Below are 20796 nucleotides of genomic sequence, written 5' to 3'. Positions count from 1 at the left end.
GTTCCAGAGGGTCGGGGCCGCCACAGAGAAGGCTCTTCCCCTGGGACCCGCCAAACGACATTGTTTAGTCGACGGGACCTGCAGAAGGCCAACTCTGTGGGACCTAATCGGTCGCTGGGATTTGTGCGGCAAAAGGGAAAAGGAAAATATATGCATTTTACTGCTCCCAGTATTGAAATAGATCAATGGCTTTTGGCTTAAATGCATCCTGTGCCATTTGTCAACTGTTGAGATTTTCTATTTCTCTTTAAACCTGCCAGTGATAAAGTAATTCCTTGGTTTCAGGTAATGCTAAACTCTGTTACAAAGATTTCATAATTTTTGGCCCAGGTGCTTCCGTACTATGAAGGATTGCAATTCAATTAAATTTTTTGGCTTAATGGACTTTGCTTCCATTTCATTTCTATCCTGAGTCTTGGAATTAGGGAAATCTGGTGCCATTTTTCAATTGCAAACATGCTGCATAGGGTTAATACAAGAACTCTTTAAGTTCTCTGTCTCTTCCATCATGTGACCTTTGGCAGGAAAAAATTAAAACACGAATGGAAGGTAGGTTTATATAGGAAGAAAAAAATGAGTTTCAAAGTTATTCTCTGTGGTCTATTCCAAAATTGGCCCACCTCCAATAAATCTTAGGTTTTCTACAATGCTTCTTAAGTGAAAGTTTTGTTTTAGATTTTTGAAAGCTTTGACGTCTCATGAATAGTGATATTATAATTTATATATCATGCCATTATAAGTATACAAATATACAATATATAAGAGTTTGGCACAATATACAAAGGGAAATTCACATGACTTCTGGAAGATTGACCTTTTTTCTTAACCTTGCTAACATTTTTATTTCTTTTTTCCTTTGGAGGTAATAATGGGCAGGAGAATAAAGAGTTGATTGAACCATTCCAAAAGTGTATAGGAGGGAAAAAACGAGTTTCAAAGTTAATACTGAGAGGGCTCGTCTGAAATTGCCCCACCTCCAATAAATCTTAGGTTTTCTAAAATTACTTTCTTAGATGTTTCTCCTTCATTCTTAACCTTGCTAACTTTTTTATTCCTCTTTTCCCTTGAAGGTTATAATTTGCAAGACTATAAAGAGTCGAATGAACCATTCCAAAAGTACAGACTTGGGAACAGAATAGAAAAACCTGCAAATCAAATGGAACAACAAAAACAGAAGAAAAACCCATCAAATAATTTGAATAAGGAAAGCCCATCTTCAGTTGATGCTCAGTTGCATGGCTTTCTTGAACAACTAGGAAAAATACAGAAAAAATATATTGGGGTAGGAGAAGGACTATTCAAAGACATAGATGTAAATGAATATAATCCAACACAGCCAAACCCAGAAGACTCCATATGTAAAGACAATGGAAGAAATTACAGCTGGACATTAACTCTTTCTAGAGAAAGAGTGATACCTGAGAAAGGAGAGCACATAGGAGAGAAGCCATTTAAATACATGGAGTGTGGAAAGAACCAATGTGGTCATCTTGCTTCCCATAACAGAAGATATATAGGGGAGAAGTCATATAAATGCATGGAGTGTGGAAAGGACTTCATTAAAAGCAGTACACTGACATCCCATCAAAGGATCCACACAGGGGAGAAAAAATATAAATGCATGGAGTGTGGGAAGGGTTTCAGAAACCTTGGTAATCTTACTTCACATCAAAGGATCCACACAGGGGAGAAACCATATAAATGCATGGAGTGTGGGAAGGGCTTCAGAAACCTTGGTAATCTTACTTCACATCAAATGATCCACACAGGAGAGAAGCCATATAAATGCATGGAGTGTGGAAAGGACTTCATTAAAAGCAGTGATCTTACACGCCATCAAAGGATCCACACAGGGGAAAAGCCATATAAATGCATGGAGTGTGGAAAAAGCTTTAGAACAAACTCTGAACTTTCACTCCATCAAAGGATACACACAGGGGAGAAGCCATATAAATGCATGGAGTGTGGGAAGGGCTTCATTACAAGCAGTACACTGACATCCCATCAAAGTATCCACACAGGGGAGAAACAATATAAATGCATGGAGTGTGGGAAGGGTTTCAGAAACCTTGGTAATCTTACTTCACATCAAAGGATCCACAAAGGGGAGAAACCGTATAAATGCATGGAGTGTGGGAAGGGCTTCAGAAACCTTGGTAATCTTACTTCACATCAAATGATCCACACAGGAGAGAAGCCATATAAATGCATGGAGTGTGGAAAGGACTTCATTAAAAGCAGTGATCTTACACGCCATCAAAGAATCCACACAGGGGAGAAACCATATAAATGCATGGATTGTGGAAAAAGCTTTAGAACAAACTCTGACCTTTCACTCCATCAAAGGATACACACAGGGGAGAAGCCATATAAATGCATGGAGTGTGGGAAGGGCTTCATTACAAGCAGTACACTGACATCCCATCAAAGTATCCACACAGGGGAGAAACAATATAAATGCATGCAGTGTGGGAAGGACTTCAAAAATCTTGGTAATCTTACTTCACATCAAAGGATCCACAAAGGGGAAAAACCATATAAATGCATGGAGTGTGGGAAGGACTTCAGAAACCTTGGTAATCTTACTTCACATCAAATGATACACACAGGGGAGAAGCCATATAAATGTATGGAGTGTGGAAAGGATTTCATTAAAAGCAGTGATCTTACACGCCATCAAAGGATCCACACAGGGGAGAAGCCATATAAATGCATGGAGTGTGGAAAAAGCTTTAGAACAAACTCTGAACTTTCACTCCATCAAATGAAACACACAGGGGAGAAGCCATTTAAATGCATGGAGTGTGGAAAGGACTTCATTACAAGCAGTATACTCACGTCCCATCAAAGGATCCACACAGGAGAGAAGCCATATAAATGCATGGAGTGCGGAAAGGACTTCATTAAAAGCAGTGATCTTACACGCCATCAAAGGATCCACACAGGGGAGAAGCCATATAAATGCATGGAGTGTGGAAAGGACTTCATTACAAGCAGTATACTTAAGTCCCATCAAAGGATCCACACAGGAGGGAATCCATATAAATGCATGGTGTGTGGAAAGGACTTCATTACAAGCAGTTCATTTACATGCCATCAAAGGATCCACACAGGAGAGAAGCCATATAAATGCATGGAGTGCGGAAAAGACTTCATTAGAAGCAGTGATCTTACACGCCATCAAAGGGTCCACACAGTGGAGAAGCCATATAAATGCATGAAGTGTAGGAAGAGCTTCATTACCAGCAGTACACTGGAATCCCATCAAAAGATTCACACAGGGGAGAAACAATATAAATGCATGGAGTGTGGGAAGGGCTTCATCAACCTTGCTAATCGTATTTCACATCAAATGATCCACATAGGGGAGAAACCATATAAATGCATGGAGTGTGGGAAAGGCTTCAGAAACCTTGGTAATCTTGCTTCACATCAAAGGATCCACAAAGGGGAGAAACCATATAAATGCATGGATTGTGGGAAGGGCTTCAGAAACCCTGGTAATCTTACTTCACATCAAAGGATCCACGCGGGAGAAGCCATATAAATGCATGGAGTGTGGTAAGGGCTTCATTACAAGCAATGATCTTACACGCCATCAAAGGGTCCACACAGTGGAGAAGCCATAAAAATGCATGGAGTGTGGGAAGGGCTTCATTACAAGCCATAAACTTACATTCCATCAAAGGATCCACACTGGAGAAGTCAAATAAATGTATGGAGTGTTGAAAAGGCTTTAAACAACAGACTAGCCTTAACTTCCATCAAACGATCCTCACAGAGGGCCTCGGGGGGGAGAAGTTGTTTTTGCCCTCCCCAGGTATTGCATGGCATAAGGAAAAAATGGTTCACCATCACTGCCCTACACCATCTTTGACAAATGACAGTTCAATTTCTTCTTGAAATTCTCAAGTGATGAAGCTTCCACAAATTCCGAAAGCAAGCTGTTCCACTGGTTGATGGTTGCCAATGTCTTTAGTTTCTAGGTTGAATCTCTCCTTAATCAGTTTCCATCCATTATCCCTTCTGTGGCCTTCAGTTGCTTTGGAAAATAGCTTGGCCCCCTCCTGTCTGTGGCTGCCCCTCAGATATTGGAACACTGCTACCATGTCTCCCGTCATCCTTCTCTTCAGGTCCAGTTCCTGTAATCATTCTTGATATGTTTTAGTCAACAGTCTCCTAATCATTCTGCTTCTTCTCTGCTGCACTTTTTCTAGAGCCTCAACATCTTTTCTATAGTGTGGTGACCAAAACTAGATGCAGTACTTCAGTGATGGCGAACCTTTTTTTTCCTTGGGTGCCGAAAGACTGTGCCCTATTGCACATGCGTGAGTGCTCACACCCATACAGTATTTCAATTCCTGGGTAGGGTGAAAACAGCTTCCTCCGCCCCCCAGTTGCCCTCTGGCACCGGGAATGGACTCTTTCCCAACTTCTCGTGGATCTAGTAGGCTCTTGTTTCGCCCTCCCCAAGTTACAAAGCATTCCCTAGAGTTTATATGTATATTTTTGGTTTTTTTTTTTACCTAACTGTAGGACTTTACTTTTCTCTGCATTGCATTTCATTTTGTTAGATAGAACCCAGCGCTCCAGGCTGTCAAGAGCCATCTGCATCTTCAGCCTATCTTCTAGGGTGTTAGCTTTACTCCATCATCCTTGTTGAGGGATGGATTTTAATTAATGAGGAGACTCGGACAGCAGGAATGAAAACAAAACATTTCTTTATTTAATAAACAGAAAAATAAATTGTGCCACGAGGGACACTTGTAAAACAGCCGAAAGCATGGCTGCAGGGAGGAGAACAGAGATAGAATGGAATGTGCTTGCTACGTAAGCAGGCGGATATGATTAAAAAGGATATGATGTGAATTGTGGGAGTGATTAAGGGGGGAAGGCGCACATTAACTCTTTAACTACTGAATGTCTCTGTGGCTGGCAATTCTCAGCGTGACACCCCTTCTTTGGTAGTCATCAGGGACATTGGTTCACATAAGGCACATTTTCTCGGAGAGGTATTCGTGTTGGTCGGCTGGCAGTGGTTTATTCAGCATGTCAGCGATCTGTTCATTTGTAGGCACATATTGTAGTTTCACGAATCCTTGTTGCACATATTTTCTTGCATTCTTATATCTTAAGTCGATGTGCCGTGAACGGGCTCCCACATATTCAGCTTCAGCAATGAATTTAACTGAAGTATTGTCCTCCATAATAACAATTGGTTTCATTGGATCAGCCCAGATACTATTAATGAGAGCAGAAACATTGATTAAATCATTACAACAGTCAGAAACACAAGCATATTCTGACTCCGTGGAAGAAGAAGAAATAAATTTCTGCTTTCTAACTTTCCAATAAATTGGACAACCGTTCAAAAACATTATAAAACCAGAAGTACTTTGACGAGTTTCAATATCACTCGCCCAATCGGAATCTGCGTAGCAAATCAATTCAGGATACTTGTTGTGTTCTGGTTCCAGGAACAACTTCATGTTCATCGTGTGCTTCATGTACCTGAGCAATCTCTTTATGCATATCCAATGAAATGTAGTTGCATTGCCTACGTGTCGTGACAACAAATTCACACTAAGTGAAATGTCAGGCCTTGTCCAACTGCTAATGTATAACAGTGACCCAATGACTGAGCGATAAAGTGTTTGGTCCTTAAGCAAAGGACTGATTTGGTATGTCAACTTGTAAAAGTCTGTCTGCATTGGAGACCGACATGGGCGTGCATCAGCCATGTTGCATTGTTGCAAAAGTTTATCAATCTTGTTTGCTTGTGAGAGGCTAAACCCCTTCTGAGTTTTCTGAATCTGAACTCCTAAGTAATCATGAATGTGTCCTAAGCTTTTCAGTGTAAAGTGTTTTTCTAAACCTTTTGCAAAAATCTCATACGTTGATTTGGACCAATGCAAACAATATCATCAACATAAACTAGAACAATTTCATAAACATTACCTTGCCCTTTTGTAAACACGCATTGATCAGAATCGGACTTAATAAAGCCCATCGAATTTAGCTTGTCAATGAGACATCTGTGCCACATTAAACCAGATTGTTTCAATCCGTACAAACTCTTTTGCAGGCGCCAGACATGTCCTTCTTGGTTCTGGAATCCGGGTGCGCCTTTCACGTAGATTTCTTCATCTAGATCAGCATTCAGATAGGCAGTTTCGACATCGAACTGGAAAACTTCTAAATTCAGGGCAGCGGCAGTTGTTAAGGCGATTTTGACACTTTCATTTCTGACAGTAGGTGAATAAGTATCGGTGTAATCATCTGGAAAAATCTGAGAGTAGCCTTATGCTACTAATCTTGCTTTGTATAGTTCCTCACCATTTGGTTTTTGCTTAATTCTGTAGACCCATCGTGTACCAATAACTCTCTTGTCCTCTGGAGGGTCAACATGTTTGTACACCTTAAGTTTCTTTAAACTGTGAAGTTCAGCTTGCCATTTTTCTTGTTCAGGTTCAGGTAAATGTCTTATTTGATAAAAATTATCGGGAGGAAGTAAAACATTGTTGCAAATAACAGGAAACAATTTTTGAGTTACTTGCGCTTGATATCTCTGAGGAGGAACTCCTTTTGTGGTTCTCCTGGAACGTCTTAGAACCGTGGTCCATTCATTTTGGTCATCTCCGTCTTCATTTACATCGCTAGGAACATAATCTGCGACTGGTGAAGACTGTACATCAGGAACAGCTGGAACAGCTATCTGAGAATCAGGTTGCGCTGTACCTTGAACATCTTTAGGAAAATAAACTGAAGTATCATTACTGTGTATTCTGGACCAATTTGTATCTTCCTCAAATTTGGCTGAATTGGAAATAACAGCTCTGTACTTAGAGTCAGTAAATTTGTAGTACTTGGAACTTTCATCAAAACCTATAAATCTCAGTCTTTCTGCCACTGGACCGCCCTTCTTTCTCTGGGCCAGTGGAATGTTAACCATGGTATACGAGCCAAAAATGTGGAGGTTTTGAATGTCAGGCTTCTTCCCATAAAACATGTAGTACGGAGTTTGTTTTAAAACACTGCTCCAAGTACGATTAACAAGGTAGTTTGCATACCTTAGTGCTTCGCCCCAGTAGGCATTGTCGAGATCAGCGTCTTCTAGGAGACAGCGATACGTAGTCTGTAAAACACCTTGGCGTCGTTCAACAATCCCGTTGTGGGCGGAGTGTAAGGGGCTAAAGCTTGGTGCCATATTCCTTTGTATCTCATCCAGTTCTGGAATCGCTGAGACATGAACTCTCCGCCACGATCACTTTGGATTCTTCTGATACGGACACCGAATTGATTGAAGACCTGTGCAGCAAAGTCTGTAAAGATCTGAAACGTCTCTGATTTCTGTTTCATAAGAAATACAAAACCATATCTAGAAAAACTATCAACAATTGTTAAGAAATACTTATTGTTACCCCTAGTAGGCTGAAAATGGACCGACAATGTCAGTATGAACCAAATCGAAAATGCGTGAAAACAAACGAAGGGCATGCTTAGCAATGGGCGCAGCTTTTGATTTTGATTTGTTACAAACAAAACAGTCCAAGTAAATGGGACAATTACTATTGACTTTGAAACCGTTTACGCATTCGGGCATCTTGGATAAGACATCATATGAAGCATGGCCCAAATGACGATGCCAATGGTGGATGCACATGGAATGAAAAGGTTTATTAGTTAGTACAGGTTTAGCATTTGCAACATTATGCGGAACACCTTGGGATTCATTGGCTTTATGAGCCTCTGATTTTATAGTAGCAGCAGGTTTTCTCTCTGGGCCTGCACTTTCATGGTTTGGAACGCTCATACTTACATCTACCAGTGAACGAAAATGTAGCTTCAGGTAGAAGACACCACCAATCGGAATGGCATATGCGACAACAGTTCCATTTCTAATAATGTGGATATCATAGTTCAGGATCATAGCTTTGTAGCCTAAGTCTTGGTTTAGGCAATGAAGGCTGAGTATGTTGCTTTCAGCGTCTGGAATGTAGAGAACGCGTGGAATCATCTGGTCCAGTTCATCTATGTAGATCAGGGGTCCCCAAACATTTTACACAGGGGGCCAGTTCACTGTCCCTCGGACTGTTGGAGGGCCGAACTATAAAAAAACCTATGAACAGATTCCTATGCACACTGCACATACCTTATTTCTCTCTCTCTCTCTCTCTCTCTTGCTTTTTTTCTGTCTCTTGCTCTCTGTCTCTTTCTCACTCTCTCTTTCTATCTCTCTGCCTCCCTCCCTTTCTCTTTCCCTCTTTATCCCCCCTCCTTCCTTCCTCTCCACTTCTCTTTCCCTCGCTTTTTCCCTTCTCTTTCCTTTTTCTTTCTTTCTCTCCACCTCTCTCTTGCTCTTTTCCCTCTTTCACCCTCCCTCTTCTCTCCCCGCGGAGGACTCACCCGACAAGCCTCCACCCTCCAACCCCGGACTCCCATTCAATCCCCATTCAGAAAACAGGAGCTAGCAACTCAAAGAGAAGGAGGCGGGTGTGTGCATGTATGTGTGTGTGTTGTGCCCAGCTCGGCTTTCGGCAAGCCTTACTTTACCTCAGGTGAGATAAGATTGAGGGGGACGTTCTCACTGCTTTTCCAGTGCACCCTTGAAAAAGACCCGTGGGCCAGATAAATGGCCTCAGTGGGCTGCATGTGGCCCCCGGGCCGTAGTTTGGGGACCACTGATGTAGATAGTTCCTTCTCCTTCGACTTGGGATAGGTGATTTGAGAATCCATACACCTCCTTTATGTCAGCCCCCGTGCGTCCCTCCGGAGGAGCCCCATCGTGGACGGAGCAGCCTGAGGGGTCCGGTGCAGCGCTGCCTCCTCCCGCGCCCCGCCCCCGCTCGGCAATCGGCCCGGCGGCATTGCTGGCGTTCCAGGCGGGCCGCCCGGCATAAGTGGCGGTTTCGTGCCTCTCGGGCCGGGCAGACAAGAGGTGCGGCACTCCCACGGGGAAGGGAGAAGGCGGCGGCTCAAGCCCTTCCCCGTGCGCCCCTCCGGAGGAGCCCCATCCCGGACGGAGTGGCCTGAGGGGTCCGGTGCGGCGCTGCCTCCTCCCGCGCCCCGCCCCCGCTCGGCAATCAGCCCGGTGGCATTGCTGGCGTTCCAGGCGAGCTGCCCGGCATAAGCGTCGGTTTCGTGCCTCTCGGGCCGGGCAGACAAGAGGTGCGGTGCTCCCACGGGGAAGGGAGAAGGTGGCGGCTCAAGCCCTTCCCCGTGCGCCCCTCCGGAGGAGCCCCTCTGGCAGTTGTCCGGGCGGGTGAAGGTGGCTGGGCCGCTAACAGGGACAGGCGGTGAGCGCTCGGAGGGGCTCGTATCTCGAATTTGAGCTCGGGAGTAGAGCAGAAATATCTCTCCACTCCTAGCTCGTATCTCGAAATGCTTGTATATAGAGCAGCTCGTATCTAGAGGTACTACTGTATTTTGAGCCTCCTAAGTGAGAAGACGACAGAATTCTATTTCTGGAATTCTGGCACAAGAAAATCAGCATCTGCGTGTATATTGAGGGGATACCATTGGAAATGGAAGTTGACACTGGCTCATCTAAGAACCTTTTCTCTTGGTCGACATTATCACGCCTATTGTCCTCTTTTCAAAAATCTAGACTCAGACCCTCTAATGTACTTTTACATGACAATCAGGGAAATTACATATCTATAAAGTTGAACTTTCTGTGACTAGGGGATCATTTGCTGGATTGTTGCCCTTGGTGGTAGTTGCTAAGCCCCTCCCCTCATTACTAGGCATTGATTGGTTTGGGGTGCTAGGCCTAAGTGTAACAAGTATTAATACTATCGCTAGCGACTTTGAATGTATATTCACAGAATTTGCAGATGTGTTTTCAGAAGGGTTGGGGTGTTATAAGGGTAAACCTATTTCATTGAACCTGGACCCGGGGATTGCCACGATTCATCTTAAACCTAGAAGTATTCCTTTTGCCTTAAGGCCCTTGGTTGATGAAGAGTTGGATAAGCTCATTTTGCAAGATATACTAGAAGCTACTGACCATTCTCGCTGGGAAACCCCTATAGTAATACCGATAAGGCCTGACAGTTCTATTAGAATTTGTGGAGATTTTAAATGTACGTTGAAAAGGGCCTTTCAATCACACCCCTATCCGGTGCCCATTGTGCAACAACTGCTTCATTCTCTAGGTTGGGGACAGGTATTCGCCAAGCTTGATATGGCGCAGGCTTATGAGCAGTTGCCTGTGGACTGCTGATGCTTTAACATTGGTCACCCATCATGGGGCATTCCGTTGCCGTTGCCTGCAGTTTGGCGTAAGTGTGGCCCCAGGCCTATTTTTAAATATTTAAATATTTTTTAAATTGTCTGTTTACTTATGATTTGTTTTTACATGTTGTGAGCCGCCCCGAGTCTTCGGAGAGGGGCGGCATACAAATCTAAGTAATAAATAAAATCTAAGTAATAAATATTTCGAAACATGGAGCGATTGCTCACAGACTTGCCTGGAGTCATCCCATATTTTGACAACATTCTAATTTCAGCCTCTTTTAATTCAGAATTAATATCACGTCCCAAAGTTGTTCTATTGAGATTATGCCAGGCAGGTCTAAAATTGAAAAGAAGCAAATGCCTGATAGGGGTACCCAGGGTAGAGTTCTTGGGTTATGTGGTGGATTCCTCGGGCATCTATCCCTCTCCTATAGTGTAGTAATACCCCCAGATTTGAGAACAGCAGTTCTTTGCCTATTACATAATGGCCACCCAGATATTGTTAGAATGAAAGCACTAGGTCGCAGGTATGTTTGGTAACCAGGAATGGGTTGCTATATGTTCAGCGTGCCAGGATTTGAGACCGGTTCCACCTTCTGTTACTCCTAGAGTTTGGGGACTGCCAAGAGGGCCATGGGCCAGATTGCATGTGGATTCCACAGGTCCTTTTCATGGGCACTACTTCATGGTACTGGTAGATGCGTTCTCAGGCTGGGGTAGAGATTGATACAATGAATTCCATCACAACAGAGGCCTTAATTTGATCATTGCAAAGAATATTTGCAACTCGTGGCCTCCCTGATATCATTGTTAGTGATAATGGCCCTCAATTTTCTGCCACTGCCTTTCAATTGTACTTGGCAGCCAGGGGCATTCGCCATGCCAGGGTAGCACCATAGCATCCCGCTACTAACGGGAGGGTTGAGAGGGCTGTGAGATTGGCTAAGGAGGCCTTGGTACGTTTGAGTAAAGCGAATTGGCATGATAAGGTGGCCCAATATTTGTTTTGTCAACATACCACCCTGTGTCCCACATCCAACTGTAGCCCAGTTGAAATATTGATGGGGCATGGACTCAGAACGCACTTGGATAGACTGCACCCGTCATTTGCCCCAGAATCTGTTGGGGAGAAGTCATTTAACCATAGAGAGTTCCAGGTGGGGGACTAGGTCTTTGCTGAGAATCAGGGGGCACTTCTCGTTGGCTACCAGGAGTTATTAATGAAATAACGGGCCCTGTTTTTTACAGGGTCCAGTTAGAGGATGGGAGGTGTGGGCGCAGACACGTGGACTAGCTTCCTGCTCGCCACCAAGGGGCATACTTGGCTCGACCAGAGGGAATTGTCACCATTGAAGGCCCACAATTGTTTCAAACACCAGTAGCGGTACCACCAATTGATTCTGCATCTGATGCTCGACTAGAAGGTATTGTTACCACCAGAAGCCCTCGATTATTTCAAACACCAGGAGTGCCACCATCAATAGACTCCCTGCCCGAAGCTTCAGGCAGCACGGTTGTCCACCTGAAACTGAGTTGGCAGATATCAGTGCTCCGGCCTTGCAGGAGGAGCCAATGATTCCCCGTCGATCAATCGGGCAGCGTAGGCGTACAGCGTATCTCGATGAGTTCATCTGCACATGCCAAGGGGGAAGGGCGTTGTGTCCCCAGCAACAGCAGGGAGCACAGCTGTAGCCTTCTAAAACAGCGGGAAAGCTTACTTCACTGATTGGCTGCTGAATAATGATAATAGGAGTTGTAGGAGGGTTTACACTCACTCCTTGTTTTAGCCTGCATGCATTGGGTTTGTTTTTATGTGTTTTTTATTGCTACAATAAAGTGAGAACTTTTCTACCCCAGAGCTTGTCCAGTACATAATAAAAAGGCTTCCTGATCAGTGTGGCCAGGACAAACATCTGGTCCCCATCCAAAATGTACCATTCTTCCTTTGCATTAGTACCTGCAATGTACATACAATCCACCTGTAGGAACATCATTACTTCACTAAATAACTTCACTACTAACCTGGGTAGCCTCCTTGCCCATACCCTCTTATCTTTCTTGGTGACCTCAATCTACCTCTTATTTAATAATAATAATAATAATAATAATTTATTATATTTGTATGCCGCCCCTCTCCGCAGACTTGGGGCGGCTCACAACAACAATAACAATATACAATGTAACAAACCTAATATTAAAGTAAAGTATCTAAAAACCCATCATTTAAAAAACATACAACACAAGCATACCATACATAAACTCTAATTGGACCCTAAATGAATGTATAGCTGAAACTATCCATACAACCCTATACAATGCTGTTACTAATCTGGGAATAGAACAATTACTATCTAACACTAGACTCAACAACTGCCTCAATCTACGGGGGAGAGGAGAGTCAAGGGCCACGGCAACACGGGGGTGCCCTCATTCCCTTGAGGGCACCCCGAGATCCCCATCGTCCAGGGGTTTCGGTTCTCCTGAACCGAACCCAATCCTCCCTAAAGAGGAGGTGATGCAGGGGATGCTTTTGCGAGCCAGTTTGGGGGTCAGCAACACCCCCTCCGGTGAACCGACCTGGTCTTGCGTCAACGGTGGTGCAAGGCCAGCCAGGCAGCCATGTCTGAGCCGGCACTAGCCATGGGAGACAACGCAATGCAGGCGATTGAAGAAGACAGGTAACCAATGTTCCCTCTAATTTTTTTTCAGTGTGGGTGGAAAAGTATAGTGTCTGAGCGGCAGTCCCCTTGGGACTGGGCAGCATAGAAATAAATAAACAAACAAACAAACAAATAAATAAATAAGAAAAAAATCCCTTCTTTTTTATTAAAAGAAATTAATAATTTAAAAAAACCAAAATCCATTACTATTAAAACTAAAACAAACAGCAAAACCAAAAACATAACTAGTAATAAAAACAGGTAAGGGCTGGGTTTTTTTTCTCTGTTATTATTTAAATGCTTTTACCATATGCTTTAAATCAAGAGTAACTTCTCTCTGTTTCTCTCGCTTTCCTGTCATTCTCTGCCTGAATCATTTTCTCATTTTTCTTTTTTCTCCCCTTTTTTCTATCATTTCTCCCTCTCTTCCTTCCACTCTTCTCTCTCTCTCTTGCTTTCTGTCTCTCTCTCTTGCTTTCTTCCTCTCTCTCACTCTCTTCTTTCCTCTCTCATCTCTTTCTTTCTTTCTCTCTTCCCCTCTTGCTCTTTCTCTCTTTTTCTCACTTTCTCTCTCTTGTTTTCTTTCTCTCTCTCTTGCTTTCTCTCTCTCACTCTTTCTTGTTTTCTTTCTCTCACTCTTTCTCTTGTTCTCTCTCTCTTGCTATCTCTTTCTTTTCCCCCTCTTTCTCTCTCTCTTTCTCACTTTCTATCTTGCTCTGTCTTTCTCACTCCCTCTCGTTCTTCTTACAGCGGAGGCCGGCGAAGGTGATTTTCAATGTCAGACGTGTGGGCGGGTGCGCGGGCTCCCCATCACCCTGCCAGCCCGCCCAGAACATTCAAAGTAAGAAAAACCTTTGCCGGTGAAGGTTTTTCTTATTTTGAATGTTCTGAGCGGGCTGACGGGGGTGGGGAGTGCGCGCACCCATGCGCCCGACATTGAAAATCACCTTTGCCAGCCTCCGCTGTGAGAACGCCTACCCTGCCTCTCCTGCAGCCCCCTCGCTGAGAGCCTGGGGTGAAAGCGCTCTCGGCGAAGGGGCTGCGAGAGTGGCGGGGCGGGCGTTCCCGTTGCGGGAGGAGCCGTGCCCCAAGGCGGGAAGCGGAGGAGAAAGAGAGGCGGATCGGGCAGGCAGGCAGCAGCGAGAAGCCAAGGGTGCGAGGGGACCGGAGGTGCAGGGGGGGTGGGGGCGGCCGCAGCTCTGTGCACGCCCTTGGAAAAGGGTGCACGGGGGGGTTGGGGTGCGCGCAGCTTACGAGGAACAGTGCCGGTAACATCTGGGAAGGGATAAATATAAGCATTAGCGAGATGAAGAAACCTTAAGCGGTGTGCTGGTGACTTGGAGTGCTAAGGAAGCTAAATGGATTCGGTTGCGAAATTGTTACGATCAGGACCAGAAAAAGCCAGAAATAGATCACAGCGGCTGCTCGTGGTGGTGGCATAAAGCAAGAGCATAGATCAGCAAAAATGCCTTAACTTTCTCTCTTCTTCTTGAAGAGCTTCATAGCTGTTAAGGATGAAGTTTGGATCAAAGCTAATTTGGTGTTCATTTTGATTATGGTGTTAGGGTTTTTCCCCGAAATTGTTCCCTTCTAAGTGTAAGGAAAGGATGTGTGGCTTTGGAGTTGACGTGTTGTTTGGAGCTGATTCACCATCCTAGATTCTAGAAGCAAGCACCATCCTGGACTCGAGAAGCAAGCATAGTGGGAAGTGGGAAGATTTGAATATGCAAAGGAGAAGCTGTGTACAGCTTGTATGCCACCCCGAGTCTACGGGGAGGGGCGGCATTCAAATCTAATAAATAAATAAATAAATACATACATACATACATACATACATACATACAATATAAGGACTTTTTACAGAACAAACAACCACATCATATTTTGAGACTTGTGCGGAGAAGATCTGAAGCGGGAGTTTGTTATTTTACATTTTACATTATGTTAAATGCATACAGTAACATTTCACAGTATGTTCAATAGATATGATAACACCCTAGGAAAAGAAGAAAAGAGAAAGAAGAAAAGGTGTTATTCTTAGAGCCACGGACATGCTATTTGTTAAGGGACATTATACATTTAAAAGCTTAAATATATCAAATTATCAAACTTATTAGCAGGTATACCTATGAGAAAAAAATCTTGGTTTTTTTTTTCAAATTTGCTTGATATGGATTTGATGATACTTGAGGATATTAACATCTTGATATTTGAGGATATTAACATCATGAGTGAAAGAGCGTTTTGAATGGTTAATATACTATATAAATGCTTGCTTTTCCTTTTTTTTCTTTTCGTCAAGATGGTGATTATATGAAATTTGATAAGTTCAAAATTATTTTTAAAAGGATATAATGTTAGAGGGAATGCATTTCATTTTGGAGATATAGGGTTTGAGGAAAGGGGAATTAATATAGTCAAAGATATTTTTGTTCTGTATGATGTTGGATACAATGAAGTTTGACTAGAAAATAAATTAATTAGAAATTTAATCTTTCTTTTATTTTACTTTGTACTTATAGAAATTCTTTCTTAAAATTAATAATAATAATAATAATTGGGAAAATTTAAATTTAAACAGAGATTAAGATATAAAATATATAAATAAATATAAATATAAATATTGAAATACTGGAATTTGGAACTATTTAAGAATGGAAAGGAATAGAGAGAGGGATGTTGTTTTTCTTTCTATTTCCTTTTATTCATTATTTTTATTAGTGAAGAAGGTGGTCAAGGTTTATGAGAATCATAGGATTATATGGGAATATATACATGTGAATGGAAAAGAGGAATGAAAATACTATAAGCAATGGTACGAATATAAGAAACTAAGTGTACTTTTTTCAGGCAGATAATAGATTTTTATAAGATGCAAGATATAAGATATATGTAGCACAAAAGAAGTATTGAAAGCAAAAGTAATAATGAAATAATGGAATTAATTTACTGAGATAAGAAATGAATTGTTTTTTTACTTAAGCTATTTTGTAATGAAAAGATGTTATCAACTTTATAGTCTTGAAACTATTAAAACTATGGATTGAAGAAGGGGAAGCTTTTCCTATTACCTATTGGGATCAATTTAAGTAGAATAGGGCATGACAATTCTGCTGGGTTTGCAGTGATAAACTTAGACTAGGGCATAAAAATTAGCTGAGTATACAGCGTTATATTTATAATTAGATCCTGGCTGGATATTGGAGGGCTTTCTTCCTTCCCTTCAAAAAATTTTTATGAATAATGATGGAGAAATTACCTTAGGTATTTAAACTTTGGACAATGTGGATTATAAATTTTGAAGAGCATATTATTAATTTTAGAAAGGATATAAGCATGCTCAGGATTAGGGAAGGGGAATTTTCTTTTTTATTCACTGGGACCAACAATTTAGACTAGGGTATGATGATTCTGCTGGGTATGCAGCAATAAAGCTAGACTAGGGCCAGTGTTCCCTGTAAGGTGTGCAGCGTGCTTTAGCGTGCTGGTTTTTCCTTCTCAGCACGGGAATTTTGAATTCCCGTGCAGAGGACCTTCTCCCCGCTTTGGGGTCAGCAGCCGAGGCTGCCCCAGCTCTGATACCCACCCACGTGGCGTCGGAGGAGGCATTGGCCTCCTCCCCAGCCACCGCGCTGCGAGCTGCCCCCTGGAGCTGGGGGTGATGGGCCCGGGCTCAGCCTACTCTGCCCTGAACTCCGCCTCCTCCCCTGCCACCGTGGTGGGCAGCAAAGCATCAAGGCTTGTGAGGTGAGCTGCGCCAGTAAAGCCGGCTTTCTGGGAAACCGGTGCGCTTTTCAAACGTGCTGCTTTCCTGCACCTCTTTCCTGGGCAGTGGGGGAGAGGCGGCCCCCTCCCCTCCCCCTCGGCACCAGGCTCAAGCCCTGTGCTGGCCAGCAAAGCTTGCTGCCCGGGAAAGCCCTGCGCCAGTCAAGAAAGCCGACTGCCCACCGGAGAAGTGGAGAGAAGGAAAGAAAAAAGAAGGGAAAGAGAGGGAGGGAAAGAGAAGTGGAGAGGAAGGAAGGAAGGAGGGGAGGGAGGCAGTGAGGAAAGGAAGGAAGAGAGAGAAAATGGAGAAAGAGGGAGGGAGAAAGGGAGGAAGAGAGGAAGGAAGGGAGAAATATAAAGGGAGGGAGGGAGAAAGAGAGGGAGAGGGAGGGAAAGAGGGAAGAGGGGAAGGAAGAGAGAGAGAGAAAGAAAAAAGTGGAAGGAAGAGAGAAGGAAAGAAAGGAAGGGAGAGAGAGAGAGAGAAAGAAAATCAAAATTTAGTTTGAAACTAACTCAACTATTTAAGCGGCATTTTTATACTTAGCAGAGTTGCCTCCTTCTGAGGTCACTGTTACAGACACACAGTATTTTATTTTGAAATTCTCTGAGGCAAAATATGGTCGGTTTTTTAAAAACCAAAATATCTTTACTGAAGATTACGATCAGCAAAACACCCAATTTCTTAATATGCTTTAATTTTCATGTCTCTCAGCTGCGTAAAATCCTTTGGTAACTTATAATTAAAAAGAAAAATAACAAATATCAAAAGAAAAACGCAGGCTACTGAAAAACAACATGGTTTCTTCCCTTTGGCAAGAGTGGTAGAAATTTGAGGAGGGATGATTGATTATTAAATATGGATTGACTATGGAATGATGGTAAAAGATATATTTAGATGTTGTTTAATATTAGGATGTATTAATTCTTAAAATTGTATTAGAATTTTAGAACTACCCTGTTTCCCCGAAAATAAGACGTACCCCGAAAGTAAGGCATGTCAGAGGTTTTGCAGAATTTGCTAATATAAGGCACACACACACCCCCTCCGAAAATAAGGCGTAGTCAAGTTTACATACGGTACAGTGGAAAAACATACGGTACCATTCAAAGCTGTTCATAGCGGTACCGTAATAATGTGGCATCCCCTGCTGGCCCCTTCCATCGCTTTGTATTGTTCAGTACAGCAGACACAATCTGCTGCTGTCTCACCGCCATTACAGTCTCCACTACAGTGCATAGACTATAATTCCTCTGGTGGCCGGAAGCTGCAATAGCGGGAGTATACTGTTGTACCATATAAGTGCCATTGTTTGTGTGTGTGGGTGCCATACTGACAGGTACTGTACCATAATCAGTGTACCGTACGGTACACTTTTTTTGGGGGGGGTCAGCTTTTTTGCCTGTGAATTTGGCTTATTTGAGAAATATAAGGCACCCCCCCCCCCCCCCGAAAATAAGACATAGCACAACTTTTGGAGCAAAAATTAATATAAGACAGTGTCTTATTTTTGGGGAAACACAGTATATAGAGTTACATAGGTAAAATTAATGGAAGATACATAGGAGTTTATGACAAGGGGTTTATGATATGTACTGTATGATTTTATGAGTTTGCATTATGAATTTAAAATATAGTTGGAAATGTAGACGATTGATGAAAGTTAATGCTAAGTGCCTGAAAATTAATTGAGCTTGGAAATATGTAATGAAATTATAGAAAAGTAAATATGGAAATATATTAATTGATGCATTGGTGTTCAGATAGATTTTCATAGTATTATTAGATTACTATAATACTATGATAAATATTTAAGAAATGAAGATTTTAAAGCATGGATTTATTAACAGTTGTGTTTTTGGGACTGCTGCTCAGACACTATACTTTTCCGCCCACACCGAAAAAAAATTAGAGGGAACACTGACTAGGGCACAATGATTCAGCTGGGTAGGCAGTGTTAATTTTAAAAATTGACTCCGGAAATAAAGGAAATTTCTTTCTTTTCTTTTCTCTGTTTGGGTTGGAGGATTCTGTTGGGTATGTTCTTCTTTATAAAATAACCTTAAAATTTTGCAAATTTTGGAAAATGCTATAAGGAGATAGGTGGAGAGGTAAAATGAGAAGAAGAGGAAAGCTTTTTTTTGCTCTTTCCTCCTCTTCCTCTTTTTATTTTTCTTCTTGCACTGTGCTTTTCTTTTTCTTTCTTTTTCCTGCTTTTTCTTTTCATCCTGTTTGTGTCTTTACGTCTATAGTTACCTTATCTACTTAGTGTAATTTTCTATTTTCTGTCTCATATCTCTTTGTTTTCTTATTTTTTATAGATTTAATTCTATTTTTTTAAAACTTTTTTATTTTTATTTTTTTATATAAAGGAATTCATAATTAGGTTTGTAATTGGATTAATTTGGCAATATTTGGTGATACTATTTGTTTTTCCCCCTTTGATTACGCTACCACAAGATGTTTTCAAATGTTTTTTTAGGGGTATTTTTTTAATAGGCGCTAATTATCTGTAAAGGGTATTGACTATACATGAAAATTGATATAGAAGCGGTTAGGAGAGAGTTGAAACATTTTAGCCTATTTAACTGGAGAAACTAAAATTTGGAACAGCTTAAATGGGATTTCAGCTAATAGTATATCTGTATAGCATTAAAAAACAGAGCAGCTATTTTTTATCCAGATGTCAAAAGTAAAGGTGGTAACATTTGGCTTGTGTAACATAACTTCCTGAAAATTGTAAAGCAAGTGGATGTTGTTGTTATAATTTTTACTGTAATGATTGGAGAGAAAAAAATAAAAAAAATCTTCTTTGAAAAAACAACAACTGCCTCAATCTCCTGTAACAGTTTAAACTTAGTTTATGGACTAGAAATAATAGAAGCCTTTTCCAACAGTGACTACAGCATGATTGACTTTTGCCTCAATATACAACCTTACAAAAGTCACCATAATGATGGGTTACTCAATTGCAACTTCAAAAAAGCCAGCTATGATCTCATAGACACCGACCTCTGATCTCTTGATTGGCAAAACTCTATTTTCTGGCTGGAACACTGACGATGACCATCAGGGCTGCCGATAGGCCAGTACTATTGCTACTGGAGTCAGGGGCCCGGCCAAATTGAAAAATGGGGGGGGGGGCGGTTTTGGCCCGCCACCGTGTGACGGCCCACTGGCGCCTGCAGCAGTCATTGTGCCCAGCCCCCCCCCCCGCGCCTCTAGCCCCCTCACGCCCCTGGCTACTCGCCGCTGCCCCCCGCCCGATCCACCTCTCTTTCTCCTCCGCTACAAGAGAGGCAGGGCAGGCATTCTCACAGCGGGGGCCGGCAAAGGCGAATTTCAATGTCGGGCACGCTCTCCCCATCCCCCTGCCAGCCCGCCCGGAACATTTAAAGTAAGCCCGGAACGTTCAAAGTAAGTGAGAAAGAGAGAGAGAGAGAAAGAGGGGGGAGAGAAAGAGCAAGAGAGAGAGAACAAGAGAGAGAAAGAGTGAGAGAAAGAAAACAAGAGAGAAAGAGTGAGAAAAAGAGAGAGCAAGAGGGGGATAGAGAAAGAGAGAGAAAGAGAGGGTGAGAGAGAGGAAGAAAGCAAGATAGAGAAAGAAAGAAAGAGATGAGAGAGGAAGAAAGCAAGATAAAGAGAGAGAGAGAGAAAGAAAGAAAGAAAAGATGAGAGAGGAAGGAAGAGCGTGAGAGAGGAAGAAAGCAAGAGAGAGAAAGAGAGAGAAAGAAAGAGAGATGAGAGAGGAAGAAAGAGTGAGAGAGGAAGAAAGCAAGATAGAGAAAGAGAGACAGAGAAAGAAAAAAAAAGATGAGAGAGGAAGGAAGAGAGAGAGAGAGGAAGAAAGCAAGATAGAGAAAGAGAGAGAAAGAAAGAAATAGATGAGAGGAAAGAAGAGAGTGAGAGAGGAAGAAAGAGAGAGAGAAGAGTAGAAGGAAGAGAGAGAGAGAAATGATAGAAAAAAGGGGAGAAAAAAAGAGAAATGAGAAAATGATTGAGGCAGAGAATGACAGGAAAGAGAGAGAAACAGAGAGAGAAGTGACTTGATTTAAAGCATATGGTAAAAGCACTTAAATAATAACAGAGAAAAACCCCTAGCCCTCACCTGTTTTTATTAATAGTTTTGCTGGT

At 42.4% G+C, this 20796-nt stretch overlaps 1 pseudogene; it reads left to right on the top strand.

Annotated features, from left to right (window-relative positions):
- Positions 1-20796, top strand: part of LOC139159397 (zinc finger protein 729-like) — a 47779-nt pseudogene that overhangs the window by 15938 nt on the left and 11045 nt on the right.

Source organism: Erythrolamprus reginae, chromosome 2 (genome assembly GCF_031021105.1).
Source record: "Erythrolamprus reginae isolate rEryReg1 chromosome 2, rEryReg1.hap1, whole genome shotgun sequence".
Lineage (NCBI taxonomy): Eukaryota > Metazoa > Chordata > Lepidosauria > Squamata > Dipsadidae > Erythrolamprus > Erythrolamprus reginae.
Note: the sequence above shows the minus strand (reverse complement) of the source record. Positions and strands in the feature narration are given on the sequence as shown.